The 15,452-nt window shown below is 46.0% G+C and overlaps 1 long non-coding RNA gene across 1 annotated transcript in view; it reads right to left on the bottom strand.

The window, feature by feature from the left end:
* Nucleotides 1–7,404: 7,404 nt before the first annotated feature.
* The window catches only part of LOC133342994 (uncharacterized), a 28,512-nt gene continuing 20,464 nt past the window's right edge, over nucleotides 7,405–15,452 (bottom strand). The window contains exon 3 of the long non-coding RNA XR_009755211.1: nucleotides 7,405–9,506. This is a non-coding gene — a long non-coding RNA (uncharacterized LOC133342994). The remainder of the gene's footprint in view (nucleotides 9,507–15,452) is intronic.

The following is a 15,452-nucleotide window of genomic DNA, read 5'->3' as shown; positions in this document are numbered from 1 at the left end:
CGTCGTGAGAATAATTTTATTTAGTTTTATTATTTTATTATTTCCCTTCTACGTGACTTTACCGAAAGAACCAAGAAGATAGAGTGAGTTAAAAGAAAGCGTGTAAAAAAAACCCAAAATATTCTTTACACAACCCATTGGGTTTCCCCAAGGTCCGCTGAGGAGGTGTAAAACTTCCACCAGCAGCGATTTCCAGAGGTGGGACAAAGTCATTGTTATGCAAGTCCAAGTCGAGTCTGAAGTCATCAAATTCATGACTCGAGTCTGACTCGAGTCCAAGTCACATGACTCGAGTCCACACCTCAGAGGTGGGACAAAGTCATTGTTATGCAAGTCCAAGTCGAGTCTGAAGTCATCAAATTCATGACTCGAGTCTGACTCGAGTCCAAGTCACATGACTCGAGTCCACATCTCAGAGGTGGGACAAAGTCATTGTTATGCAAGTCCAAGTCGAGTCTGAAGTCATCAAATTCATGACTCGAGTCTGACTCGAGTCCAAGTCACATGACTCGAGTCCACATCTCAGAGGTGGGACAAAGTCATTGTTATGCAAGTCCAAGTCGAGTCTGAAGTCATCAAATTCATGACTCGAGTCTGACTCGAGTCCAAGTCACATGACTCGAGTCCACACCTCAGAGGTGGGACAAAGTCATTGTTATGCAAGTCCAAGTCGAGTCTGAAGTCATCAAATTCATGACTCGAGTTTGACTCGAGTCCAAGTCACATGACTCGAGTCCACACCTCTGCCGATTTCGAAACGGCACAAGCAAAAGTGTGGACGCGCCTCGACACGTCGCGTCATCGGCAGAGTCGCCGCGTCCGCTTTGAAACGATGTTGGAGAACCGCCAGATGCTACGGGCAGGGAAGCCTCTCGCGAAAGAAACGAGTCCTAGCTCGACGCAGCGTTACGTAATATAGGACGTAACAAAAATCAAGCACAAGCGTCGTTGTACGTAGGCGTGCGTGTTAATCGAAAGTTGCGGAGAATGTAAGCGGTAAAGGAAATAAGCGGACGGTGTTTCTCCTACCTTCGGGAGAGGTTTGCAATGTTGCTTATGTGTAATGTTGTGGATTCTGGAGACGTCGGACGCGGGTCTTGGAGGCACCACTATTTATTTAACACAACGTTTGGCAGTACAACCCGGCACACTCAAGTTTCAAGTTTCATTTATTAGGTATAGCCCTGTGAGCCATTCGGCTCTTGAATCGGGTGCAACCGCAACAAACAAAACAAACAAAAACATGAACAAGAAAACATCTTCAAGTGACTATGTGCAAACAGAAAATCCAAGAAAAGACAGCAAAATATTGCAGAAAAAGCACCGTACACCAACCCTGTGTGCAAAAATCCCAGTGGGATACAAGTCAAACAACAACAACAACCACAAGACAACTTAGATTAAGGCCATCAGTCTAACTCTGTACTACAACAAACATGGCCAAACCTAAAAACTTTAAAAAAAGTCAACAAAATAAAGCCATAAAAGCAATGAAACAGTGATCATAGGAACTGTGACGGAATTTTCACAATTAACGATGTAAACAACATGTATTACTAAACTCTGCAGCAATAGCTGGCTGCATGAGTCACTCCACAACAGCAGGAGCATCAGCCGGAGTGTCAACATTTTTCAATGCACCTTTAAGATCAGCACACTAAATCAAAACACAAGATCATACTTTGCAGCGATCATCCGGAGCGAAACACTGTATTTTAGGCCACTGAATTACAGTGGCAGCTAGGGGTGTACAACTCTTCTAAAGCAGTTTTGAGTGAAGATCTCATAGGTAGTGACTCAAGTTTCAGTTTATTGGCAATAGCATCCAGACCCTGGGGGCATCAATAGCAAAGGCCCTTCCTCCAGTATTTGTACGGCAATAGGGAATGTGAAGCTGGTAAATGAGCAAATACCTTAGGTCGAATTTGTTCTTTGAAACAGAGAGGAGATCCAGCAGGTAATCTGCGGATTTTTTTGTAAGTACATCATGAATAAATAAGATCTGATGCACAAGCCGTCGAACATTGAGAGATGTTAAGTTTGACCCAATGTAGAGATCACAGTGGTGAGTCCTATATGGACAGTTCAATGCAAATCTTAAGGCCGAGTGATACATTGAGTCAAGCTTCTTCAGTACAGTACTTGGGGCTGATTTATACACGATGTCACAGTAATCAAGTAGAGGCAGTATGGTAGCTTTTATCAATTCCAAACGGAACATACGGGGGAAGCAGTGCTTGTGTCGATACAGAAAAGCAATTTTTATTTTTGTCTTTTTACCAATGTAATCAATGTGATCTTCAAAATTCAGTTTTGAATCAAGAATGACCCCAATATACTTATAGATCTTGACTTGCTCTATTTGATAATTATTTAAGGAATGTAATTGGGGAAAAAATAACTTCCTGCTTTAGCCCTGGTGAGAAGCATAGCACCTTGGTTTTGGAGATATTCAGGACTAGTTTAAGAGCAACTAGCTGATGTTGTAGTTTGTTGAAATCACTCTGCAGCTTAGCAATAACAACGGCCCTTCTATAGGTACTGCCTCCGGGCTAGCGTGCCTAATACGGGACTGCTACTCTGGGTCCTCCGGCTATGGCTGCTATAAAAATGGCCACATGATAAGCCACTTCATTGAGCTATCATTTGTGGCCAAAGACGCCAGGTCGCTTCTGAAAAGAGCTATATATAGGCCTCGGCAAGGTAAAAGGTAGGGTAGAGTGATTGTATTGTGGTAAGGTAAAAGGTAAGGTAACGGTAGGCGTGTTTTTTTTTACATTTTAACTTTTATCTTACCTTGCCGAGGCCTAGCTATCTAGCTCGCTGGGCCTTACCCGGGAGCACTGCACGTCCAACGTGGGAGACGGAGCAATGAAATCTGCTCATGTGCAGTTGCCGGATGGATTGTTGCATTGTAACAGGTTCGTTTAAGGTTCACCGGGTTACAGAGATGGACATTGGAGTGGGCCCCGGGGGGGTCAGGAACCAAGGGGAAGACCCAGAGCAGTGGGGGACCACTTTCACCGATAAGATCTAATACAGTACATTTGTAATGATAATAGAGCCTGCGTGCGGTGTGAGGGGACTAGTGGCCACGGGAGGTAATGACAGGGGAGTCGGCCTACAGTGTGAATGGACTGGTGGCCACGGGAGGTAATGACAGGGGTGTCAGCTGTGAGTGCGAAGGGACTAGTGGCCACGGGAGGTAATGACTGGGGTATCAGTTGTGAGTGTGAAGGGACTGGTGGCCACGGGAGGTAATGACGGGGGAGTCAGTTGTGAGTGCGAAGGGACTGGTGGTTACGGGAGGTAATGACAGGGGTATCAGTTGTGAGTGTGAAGGGACTGGTGGCCACGGGAGGTAATGACAGGGGTATCAGTTGTGAGTACGAAGGGACTGGTGGTTACGGGAGGTAATGACAGGAGTATCATATTCTTAGGTTCTTTCGGTAAAGTCACGTAGGTAAAAAATAAAAATTAATTAAAGTAAAATAAAAATTAAATAAAAAAATCACGACGTTTCGGAGGCAACACAAGCTTTCGTCTTCAGGTGGAACCGTCACAGCACGATAGCTGTATCAAGTAAATGAGAGATTCTAAGAGATACTACCCCGTATATATACTGGTTGATGGGGGGGGGGGGGGGGATGGGCCAGGAACGGCCCACTTTTTATTATTATGGTAAGGTGCGGCTTGAGACTACGGCTAGTCTACGTAACAAAGGACTGAGCCTGAGAGGGGGGGGGGGGGGGGTGCCAGAGTTGTTCAAAGTGCAACTGCTGCTAATGAGACCGAGCCTCTGCCGTGTAGATGGTAAAAGCACAAAAGCAGGTCAGGAAGAAACAGCCTCCTGCTGTGTTGTTTGGTGGGTAAAACTTATAGCAGGAAACCAGTGTGTGAAAAAAGAAGCTAAACATGGTAAAACAAAACTGGCTGTCTATCGGTAACCTGTACAGTAACTCAAGAATAGTTGTCTGTCAAATAAGATGGTCCAAATATGTGTAGTTAAATCTTTTTTGCATGGTTAATCACATCTTTCCAATGATTACTCAGTTTGTACCCATCATCACGGTTGAAATTATGTCTGTGTTTGTATATTTGCATGGCTTCGTGTACAAACCTTTTGATAGTAGCCAGGAGGTTTGCAGAGTACCTTGGTCTCGGAAAAGACAATTTCATGAGAGCCCACAGAGTTGTAGCAATGATCGGCAACGGCCGAAGAATCAGTTCTGCCGTGTTTCAGATCTGACTTGTGCTCGCGGACACGATCAGAGACATGACGTTTCGTTTCTCCAATGTAGCAATCACCACAAATGCAACTCAGTTTGTAGACTCCAGGATACTGTAAGTCAGGAACGACATCCTTCACAGATGGAATCAGATCACGGATTTTATGCACTGTACTGAATTGGACTTGGATCTTATGCTTGTTTAGAATTTTGGAGATCTTTTTGGTCACGCCTGCTATGTATGGCAACGTGATAGTTTAGATCGGAGTTTCATGTGGCTGTTTCTGTATGGTGGGAGAGACAGCTTGGCGGATGGTGCGGTCAGAGTATCTGTTCATCCTGAGGGCCCGATGTACGTGTCTTAATTCACTGGCCAGGTGGTGTTGGTCAGAAATGCCATGAGCTCTGTGGTATAGCGTTTTAATGAGATAATTATTTTGAGATGGGTGGTGGTGGGAATCCAGTTTCAAGTAGGAATCTGTGTGGGTGGCTTTCCTGTGTGGGTGGCTTTCCTGTAGACAGAATGTCTACAGGAAAGCCACCCACACAGATTCCGGGAGGTAATGATTGGGGTATCAGTTGTAAGTGCGAAGGGACTGGTGGCCACGGGAGGTAATGACGGGGGAGTCAGTTGTGAGTGCAAAGGGACTGGTGGCCACGGGAGGTAATGACAGGGGTATCAGTTGTAAGTACGAAGAGACTGGTGGCCACGGGAGGTAATGACTGGGGTATCAGTTGTGAGTGTGAAGGGACTGGTGGCCACGGGAGGTAATGACGGGGGAGTCAGTTGTGAGTGCGAAGGGACTGGTGACCACGGGAGGTAATGACGGGGGTATCAGCTGTGAGGTATGAAGCAACTGGTGGCCACAGGAGGTAATGACAGGGGTATCAGCTGTGAGTGCGATGGGACTAGTGGCCGCGGGAGGTAATGACAGGGGTATCAGTTGTCAGTGCGAAGGGACTGGTGGCCACGGGAGGTAATGACTGGGGTATCAGTTGTGAGTGTGAAGGGACTGGTGGCCACGGGAGGTAATGACTGGGGTATCAGTTGTGAGTGTGAAGGGACTGGTGGCCACGGGAGGTAATGACGGGGGAGTCAGTTGTGAGTGCGAAGGGACTGGTGGTTACGGGAGGTAATGACAGGGGTATCAGTTGTGAGTGTGAAGGGACTGGTGGCCACGGGAGGTAATGACGGGGGAGTCAGCTGTGAGTGCGAAGGGACTGGTGGTCACGGGAGGTAATGACAGGGGTATCAGCTGTGAGTGCGAAGGGACTGGTGGTCACGGGAGGTAATGACAGGGGTATCAGCTGTGAGTGTGAAGGGACTGGTGGTCACGGGAGGTAATGACAGGGGTATCAGCTGTGAGTGTGAAGGGACTGGTGGCCACGGGAGGTAATGACGGGGGTATCAGCTGTGAGGTGTGAAGGGACTGGTGGCCACGGGAGGTAATGACGGGGGTATCAGCTGTGAGTGCGAAGGGACTGGTGGCCACGGGAGGTAATGACTGGGGTATCAGTTGTGAGTGTGAAGAGACTGGTGGCCACTGGAGGTAATGACAGGGGTATCAGCTGTGAGTGTGAAGGGACTGGTGGCCACGGGAGGTAATGACGGGGGTATCAGCTGTGAGGGGTGAAGGGACTGGTGGCCACGGGAGGTTAATGACGGGGGTATCAGCTGTGAGTGCGAAGGGACTAGTGGCCGCGGGAGGTAATGACAGGGGAGTCAGCTGTGAGTGCGAAGGGACTGGTGGCCACGGGAGGTAATGACAGGGGTATCAGCTGTGAGTGCGAAGGGACTGGTGGTCACGGGAGGTAATGACAGGGGTATCAGCTGTGAGTGCGAAGGGACTGGTGGTTACGGGAGGTAATGACAGGGGTATCAGCTGTGAGTGCGAAGGGACTGGTGGTTACGAGAGGTAATGACGGGGGTATCAGCTGTGAGTGCGAAGGGACTGGTGCCTATGGGAATGATCGAGAAGGGAGCGTGGTCAGGTGACGGAAGCGGACGGTGGAGTCTGCCGGTGGAGCGAGCGTCCAGAGTCAGCGAGAATGATCGAGAAGGGGGGCGTGTCCTAATGTCGGTATATAAGGGGGAGATGCGCGGGGACTGGTGGCCACCAGTCCCTTCCCTGAACCGGTCCTGGGCCTCCCCTAGGTCGACTCAGCCTCAAATGAGTACCTGGTGCGTGTGTGTAAACATCGTCGCTAGGGAGACAAAGGCGGTCGGGCGTGGTGCTGGCCACCCACCCCCTCGTGTACCGTTCTGGCCTTCATAGGTGCTCGCTAACAGCACTTGGCCCTACAGTCTGTTAAGGCTACACGGGGGATCTTTGATCTTTGATGCGCGGGAGACCCGGGGCTGTTGCGGTGGGGGTCTCCGCCTGATGTCAAGTGAACGCGTCTTCAATGAAGTGCCATCTCAAGAGAAGTGTGTCAAGTCGTCATTACACATCTAAAAACATTCTATACAGCATATACATTTGGCATTCTAGGTGAGATTTGAGAACCAACATACAGCAGCGTTCTTCACTACGTTTAAGATGGGGAGAGGGGCACTTTCACTGACGATAAGACATCAGTGTGAGTGAACTTGCCGCCACACATTTGAAACCATTGTTGTTGGGTTTGACAGCAGCACGATAATGATGATGGGGGGGAGGGGGGTGTTGTCACTTTTGCATCGTGTCGGGGTGGGCCCCCCCCTCCCCCACCAGGGGGTCCTGTCATGAAGAGCACTGGCCTCGAGCCCGATGGGTGTGGGAGTTTGTAAGAGCGGTAATTCAGAAGCTGCCATTGCCAACTTTGCAACATTCCGGCGTTAGGTGTGTCTGCACCAGACACACCGGTTGGCATGTCCGGCGGTGGTAACGCGTTCAGTGTTGTACACGGTACCTTTTTAAATACGAGAAAAAATGCAAAGTGAATCGGTTATCGCATCGTATTCTATTTTCATCGGGCGGTATAACCAGATGATTGCTACGAATGTTTGTCTAATTAGCACTCCTCGCACATGGCATGTACTCAAAACTGGATCGATGCCTATGCGACTTTATTTTTGCGACCAGATGAGAATGAGATAATCTCTTCTTCTCCAAGAAGGGGGAGACCTGGGATAAAGCACACAACAAAAAACACAACGATGTACCGCACAAAAAAGCATTTAAATGCGCTTAAGCAATATTTAACAAGGTGGCCCAAAAGTTAGGTAGGGCACACACCTGTATATTTATTTTAGCAAATCACAAAGGGTTGTGTGTACGTATGTTGAACTTATTTCACACCATAACTAGGCAACCTTGCTAATCGTAGGTGTGGGTTATCTAATTAATTTGAGCAAATGTTCAAATTGACGACCATTGACATTAATGCATGCATGAATTATCTTTTGAAACGAATGTAGGATTGTTTCTGTTAATGACAGCTGCCTTCTTTAGCATGCGTTTGTGAAATGAATTCAACTCATTGGTCTTTGGGTATATTTTTATTTTTTAAAGAGTCATCTGAAAAGGAACAACAAAAATAGATATTAATGACGATCTATAAAACATTAACTCAAAGAATAAACATTAAAAATATGTGAAAGCTGGTGCTGCAAGAAACAAATGTAATAACTGTATGTGGTCCTGACTTTTGGGCTATTCTGTACATTGGCCAGCCGATGTCGCAGAGCTGAGCCAATCGCCTGCTCACTTGAATTCCCCGACACAACCTCGTGAGCACGTGGGGCGACGCATGGTGCAACACAAGAACACAAACATACAACAACAAAAAATTAACCCGTAAAAACAAAGTTTTTCCCTATAAATCCTTTATATGCGTGGCATCGGGGCGGCTAGAGTCCTCTCGTCCTCTGGCTTGAGATGGCTGCCACCTATGGGTCAGATGATTGTCTGGCAGCATTAAACAATTGGTAATTAAATATTTTAAAAAAATTCCCTAAACAGTGTAAAATTTTGGAAAACATTTTTCACGAAAATTAATTGTCACGCACAACGAGTCTGTGTGCAAAATGTCAGCTCGATTGGATCACGGGAAGTGGGTTAAAAAACGACCGAAATATTTGCACGGTCCTAAGCAAGCAAGCGAACTTAATATAAAGGATTTAATAACGATGTCATAACCTGGCAAAATGTGTAGACAATTGAACAACTCAAGAGGTGCGGGGTCAAACTCGAAAGTCTGACCCAGACAGAGAGAGAAACCTTCGGATGTTTCTTAGAAGTCACAGTGCATTTCCTGTCGCAGATGTGCCACGGGATTAGAGAGTTTCCACACCGAGGGGACCGACAGCAAAGAACCGACATGAGGCTTTAACAATGTAGTGTAAATTAGTGTAGTGTGTAGTATAGTGTGTAGTGGTGTGGTGTATAGTGTAGTCTATAGTGTTGTGTATAGTGTAGTTTGTGCTGTGGTGTAGTGTATTGTGTAGCGTGGTGTATATACAAATATGCTCAAAATGTCCCCCCCAATATATTGCTATAAAATATATTTCTATTTCTATGATTGTGGTTATGGTTGTACTTTATAAATCCTTAATCTCTGCCATTACACGCAACGAAACAAGAAAAGGTAAAAAAAGAAAAAACAGCAATGTAATACAATACACTATTAGACATTATTGTTAAAAATAAATAAAAAGTCCATCCCATGTGTTGGTGAATTTTTTTAAATATTTTAGGCAGGAAATGAGTTTTCAAATTTAGATTTTTTTTTCTGGGGGGGGGGGGTCCCCAGACCTCCTGGAACATTTGGGTCCCCCCCCCAATGTTGACTCCATGGCTACAGCTTGGGATGAACGTTGATATTTATACGGGGCACGGGGTGACCAATAAGGTCTGAAACGGTCTGTACTAAGCCAGGGCACTGATAAGGGGTTGATAGCTTTGTAGATTTGAGGATGTTGTTTGATGATGACTCGCAGAGAATGGAATTACAGGGGTCGAGTTCAAGTTCATGTATTAGGTATAGCCCTGTGAGCCATTCGGTTCTTGAATCGGGTGCAACCGCAACAAACAAAAAACTAAAACATGAACAAAAAACATCTTAAAGTGAATATGTTACTAAGTGCAAACAGAAAATCCAAGAAAAGACAGCAAAATATTGCAGAAAAAAGCACCGTACACCAACGCTGTGTGCAAAAATCCCAGTGGGATGCAAGTCAAACAACAACAACCACAAGACAACTTAGATTAGAGGCGAGACTGCACTGCAGGCGAGGCTGGTAGACACCCTCTGATTCAGAATGAATGCTGGGTGCACCCCCATCCATTTCGGCTCCTGTGAATAAAAAAAAACAAAATTAAATTATTATTTCACGTAAAAAAAGTGTAACGCAATAATGCGGTGCAGTTGCATCATTGGAACACTCGTCGTCGGTGACGTCTTGATGACATGATGTGACGACGTGCACTGACGGAGCCAGTGGGGTGGGGGTGGTGGCACGTGTCCACCCAATGATCCGATCGAAATCCTTAATTTCGGATCATTGGGGTTTATTAGTAATAAATCGGCATTTTGCGACCCCCACTGCCACTGTGTTGCATATTATTACGTCCCAGGGACTCTATGAGATGATAGGACAATAGTCTGAGTCCATAATTGGCAATAAGTAACGGCAAAGCGGTTGTAAGCGACTCACAGAATTGTGCGCAGTTGCGTCTACAGGACACGACTTCCCTGAAGGCATTCACCTTCAGCGAGCGCGATGCCGATCACACAACGCGGTTCGAATTCGACCCTCGATTGACGTCTGCGCCATCGCCGCACACGCCTCGAATAAAAAGCAAGGGACAAGTCCTCACTTCTAGATTTGAAGCTTTCGTGACTGCAAGGATTCATACTCTTTGTTTTTTTCGGTAAAGTCACGTAGGTAAAAAATTAATTAAATATGTATTTTATTTTGACTCCATGGCTACGTGAATTTACCGAAAAAAACAAATAATATTAAGTCATTACTTACTAACAACTCCTCTATCCCATTGGAACCTCATTTGCCAGTAAAAATATGATAATTGTTTTTTACCCTTCTATCTGGCAACAAAACTGACACCTTTTTAAAATCCTTTATATTAAGTTCGTGTGCTTGCGTGCTTGCTTGCTTGCTTAGGACCGTGCAAATCTTTCGGTCGTTTTTTAACCCACTTCCCGTGATCCAATCGAGCTGACATTTTCCACACAGACTCGTTGTGTGAGACAATTAATTTTCGTGACTTTTTTTTTCCAAAATCTTACACTGTTTAGGGAAAACAAATTAAATATTTAATTACCAGTTGCTTAATACTGGCAGACAATCATCTGACCCATAGATTGCAGCCATCTCAAGCCAGAGGACGAGAGAACTCTAGCCGCCACGCATATAAAGGATTTAGAGTGAAAAACTTTGTTTTTACGGGTTTACTTGTTACGAGGAGTCATGTTTGCATAGACCACAATACCTGCTGTCATAATTCAAACAAAAAACATAACTTTGATAAAAGGACAGTGCATACATTATCAGAGTTATGTTTTTTGTTTGCATTACGACTGCAGGTATTGTGGTCTATGCAAACATGACTCCTTGTAAAAAAAGTGTCAGTTTTGTTGCCAGATAGAAGGGTAAAAAACCAATTATCAACTCCTCTATCATATCTCATTGTTGGAGGGGTTGCCCCCCCTCCACTACCTGAAAATCATGGTTCAGCCATCGACGACGTCTGCACAGCTGGTGGTAGCCAAGGGTGGCACAGTCGGGTTTTTTACAATCGGGTTTAATTGTCTTTCTATATTAAACCCGATCATCTGAGATTGGGAGAAATCCGGTTTAATTGGTTCTAATTGCAGCACCGCACTTCTCAACGATGGGCTTCATCCATTTCCAAGCTAAGGAACTCACTGGCGGCGCCCACGATTGTGGAGGAGAAGCTCGTGTTCATCAAGACCAACCTGCCCGCCGCATTCTACGACTACCCCGTGCCCGACGGCCCCCCCCGAGTACGATAGCAGCACCGACGAGGAAGCAGCCTAAGCCTTGGGTCAGATCTTCTTGGTTCTTTCGGTAAAGTCACATAGAATGGAAATAATAAAATAATAAAAATAAAACATAATAAAATAATTCTCACGACGTTTCGGCCACAACGCAAGCAGCCGTCCTCCGGTGAAGAACAGGTCTGTCGAGAAGACAGCGTCTGAATGACACACCCCAGGCTTGGAGCGTCTATTTAAGCTGGGAGGGAGGAGGAAGAGCGCCTTGACAAAATAATGTGCATATCAAGAGGAATTTTAGCATATTTATGGGAAATACAGATATGCGATTAGTACTACTTGTGAAATGCGTAGGTTTTGCGCAGGGTTTAAAGTCAGAGTTTCGTATTCATTAAACCAGGTTTTAATTCCCCGAAATCGGGTTTAATTGTATTAAAGAAAAAACGCGATGCCTACCGCTGGAAAAATCGGGTTTTTTAAATCCTTTATATTAAGTTCGCTTGCTTGCTTAGGACCGTGCAAATTTTCGGTCGTTTTTTAACCCACTTCCCGTGATCCAATCGAGCTGACATTTTGCACACAGACTCGTTGTGCGTGACAATGCATTTTAGTGAAAATTTTTCCAAAATTTTACACTGTTTAGGGAATAATAAATAAATATTTAATTCCATATTTTTAATGCTGCCAGACAATCATCTGACCCATAGGTGGCAGCCATCTCAAGCCAGAGGACGAGAGGACTCTAGCCGCCACGATGCCACGCATATAAAGGATTTATAGTGAAAAACTTTGTTTTTACGGGTTTACTTGTTCCACCCATGGTAGTGGATGATGTGGGGGGGGGGCGGTCATTCTTGTGCACCGCCCTCCCCATCACATCCACAAAGCGCGCACGACGCAACCTCGCTCTTGAGCGTCACCTGCAGGCGAAACAATTAATTTAAAACAAACAAAATATCATATTCAGTACAGGTATCACGCCACGGTTTTCTTGTTGAAAGGCTGGTGGGTTTACTCTCCAACACGCCGGTGTGTTGGAGAGTAACGAATTGGCACGTTTTGTGGGTGGTGGTGGGTTCATGACACTTTCTAGATTTGAAGTTTCCGTGACTGCAGGGATCCAAACTCTTTGGTTCTTTCGGTAAAGTCACCTGGGCAGAAAATAACATAAATTAAATCACGACGTTTCGGGCACAACACAAGCGTCCTTCATCAGGTGGGACAACCACAGCAAGAAATAATTGATCTTCTTGGTTCTTTCGTTAAAGTCACGTAAAAGGGAAATAATAAAATAATAAAAATCAAACATAACCAAATAAAATATATTTTTTATTTTAATAAAATAAAATATATCTTTTATTTTATTATGTTTGATTTTTAAAACATAATAAAATATTTTATTATAATAAAATATATATTTTATTTTATTATGTTTCATTAATTAAATAAAATATATATTTTATATCTTTCATTTTATATATTATATAAAATATATATTTTATTTTATCATGTTTTATTTTTATAATTTTATTATTTCCCTTCTACGTGACTTTACCGAAAGAACCAAGAAGATGAATCCCTGCAGTCACGAAAGCTTTAAATCGAAAATAAACCATTGCTGAAGCAATTGTTTCTTGCTGTGGTTGTCCCACCTGATGACGGACGCTTGTGTTGCGCCCGAAACGTCGTGATTTAATTTATTTTATTTTATACCTACGGGACTTTACCGAAAGAACCAAAGAGTATGGGTTAATGACACGTTTATATTTACGCGATCTAACCCGTGTCGCCTTTATAGCTGGACTTTTGCCCATAACAGTCTGCTAAATGCCATACGGGGGGGCGTCTTTGTCATTGGTAACATCATCCAGCAGCGAATTAAGCATGGCTGCCGCACTGATGGTGGGTTGGTGACATCATCCAGCAGTGAATTGAGCATGGCTGCTGTACTGATGGTGGGTTGGTGCCATCATCCAGCAGTGAATTGAGCATGGCTTCTGCACTGATGGTGGGGTGGTGACATCATCCAGCAGTGAATTGAGCATGGCTGCTGTACTGATGGTGGAGTGGTGCCATCATCCAGCAGTGAATTGAGCATGGCTTCTGCACTGATGGTGGGGTGGTGCCATCATCCAGCAGTGAATTGAGCATGGCTGCTGCACTGATGGTGGGGTGGTGACATCATCCAGCAATGAATTGAGCATGGCTTCTGCACTGATGGTGGGTTGGTGACATCATCCAGCAGTGAATTAAGCATGGCTGCCGCACTGATGGTGGGTTGGTGACATCATCCAGCAGTGAATTGAGCATGGCTGCTGTACTGATGGTGGGGTGGTGACATCATAAAGCAGTGAATTGAGCATGGCTGCTGTACTGATGGTGGAGTTGTGACATCATCCAGCAGTGAATTGAGCATGGCTGCTGCACTGATGGTGGGGTGGTGACATCATAAAGCAGTGAATTGAGCATGGCTGCTGTACTGATGGTGGAGTGGTGACATCATCCAGCAGTGAATTGAGCATGGCTGCTGCACTGATGGTGGGGTGGTGCCATCATCCAGCAATGAATTGAGCATGGCTGCTGTGCTGATGGTGGGTTGGTGACATCATCCAGCAGTGAATTAAGCATGGCTGCTGTACTGATGGTGGAGTGGTGCCATCATCCAGCAGTGAATTGAGCATGGCTTCTGCACTGATGGTGGAGTGGTGCCATCATCCAGCAGTGAATTGAGCATGGCTGCTGCACTGATGGTGGGGTGGTGACATCATCCAGCAGTGAATTGAGCATGGCTGCTGTACTGATGGTGGGTTGGTGACATCATCCAGCAGTGAATTAAGCATGGCTGCTGCACTGATGGTGGGGTGGTGACATCATCCAGCAGTGAATTGAGCATGGCTTCTGCACTGATGGTGGGTTGGTGACATCATCCAGCAGTGAATTAAGCATGGCTGCCGCACTGATGGTGGGTTGGTGACATCATCCAGCAGTGAATTGAGCATGGCTGCTGTACTGATGGTGGAGTGGTGCCATCATCCAGCAGTGAATTGAGCATGGCTGCTGCACTGATGGTGGGGTGGTGACATCATCCAGCAGTGAATTGAGCATGGCTTCTGTACTGATGGTGGAGTGGTGCCATCATCCAGCAGTGAATTGAGCATGGCTGCTGCACTGATGGTGGGGTGGTGACATCATCCAGCAGTGAATTGAGCATGGCTGCTGTACTGATGGTGGAGTGGTGCCATCATCCAGCAGTGAATTGAGCATGGCTGCTGCACTGATAGTGGGTTGATGCCATCACCCAGCAGTGGAGTGAGCATGGCTGTTGCACTGATGGTGGGGTGGTGACATCATCCAGCAGTGAATTGAGCATGGCTGCTGCACTGATGGTGGGGTGGTGACATCATCCAGCAGTGAATTGAGCATGGCTGCTGCACTGATGGTGGGGTGGTGACATCATCCAGCAGTGAATTAAGCATGGCTGTTGCACTGATGGTGGGGTGGTGACATCATCCAGCAATGAATTGAGCATGGCTGCTGCACTGATGGTGGGGTGGTGACATCATCCAGCAGTGAATTGAGCATGGCTGCTGTACTGATGGTGGGTTGGTGACATCATCCAGCAGTGAATTAAGCATGGCTGCTGCACTGATGGTGGGGTGGTGACATCATCCAGCAGTGAATTGAGCATGGCTGCTGTATTGATGGTGGGGTGGTGACATCATCCAGCAGTGAATTGAGCATGGCTGCTGCACTGATGGTGGGGTGGTGACATCATCCAGCAGTGAATTGAGCATGGCTGCTGTATTGATGGTGGGGTGGTGACATCATCCAGCAGTGAATTAAGCATGGCTGCTGTACTGATGGTGGAGTGGTGCCATCATCCAGCAGTGAATTGAGCATGGCTGCTGTACTGATGGTGGAGTGGTGCCATCATCCAGCAGTGAATTAAGCATGGCTGCTGTACTGATGGTGGGGTGGTGCCATCATCCAGCAGTGAATTAAGCATGGCTGCTGTACTGATGGTGGGGTGGTGCCATCATTCAGCAGTGAATTAAGCATGGCTGCTGCACTGATGGTGGGTTGGTGACATCATCCAGCAGTGAATTGAGCATGGCTGCTGTACTGATGGTGGAGTGGTGCCATCATCCAGCAGTGAATTGAGCATGGCTGCTGCACTGATGGTGGGGTGGTGACATCATCCAGCAGTGAATTGAGCATGGCTGCTGTACTGATGGTGGAGTGGTGCCATCATCCAGCAGTGAA

This window comes from Lethenteron reissneri, chromosome 2 (genome assembly GCF_015708825.2).
Source record: "Lethenteron reissneri isolate LAM-NWPU_2019-01 chromosome 2, ASM1570882v1, whole genome shotgun sequence".
Taxonomy (NCBI): Eukaryota; Metazoa; Chordata; class Hyperoartia; order Petromyzontiformes; family Petromyzontidae; genus Lethenteron; species Lethenteron reissneri.
This window is presented reverse-complemented; position numbering and strand designations above follow the sequence as displayed.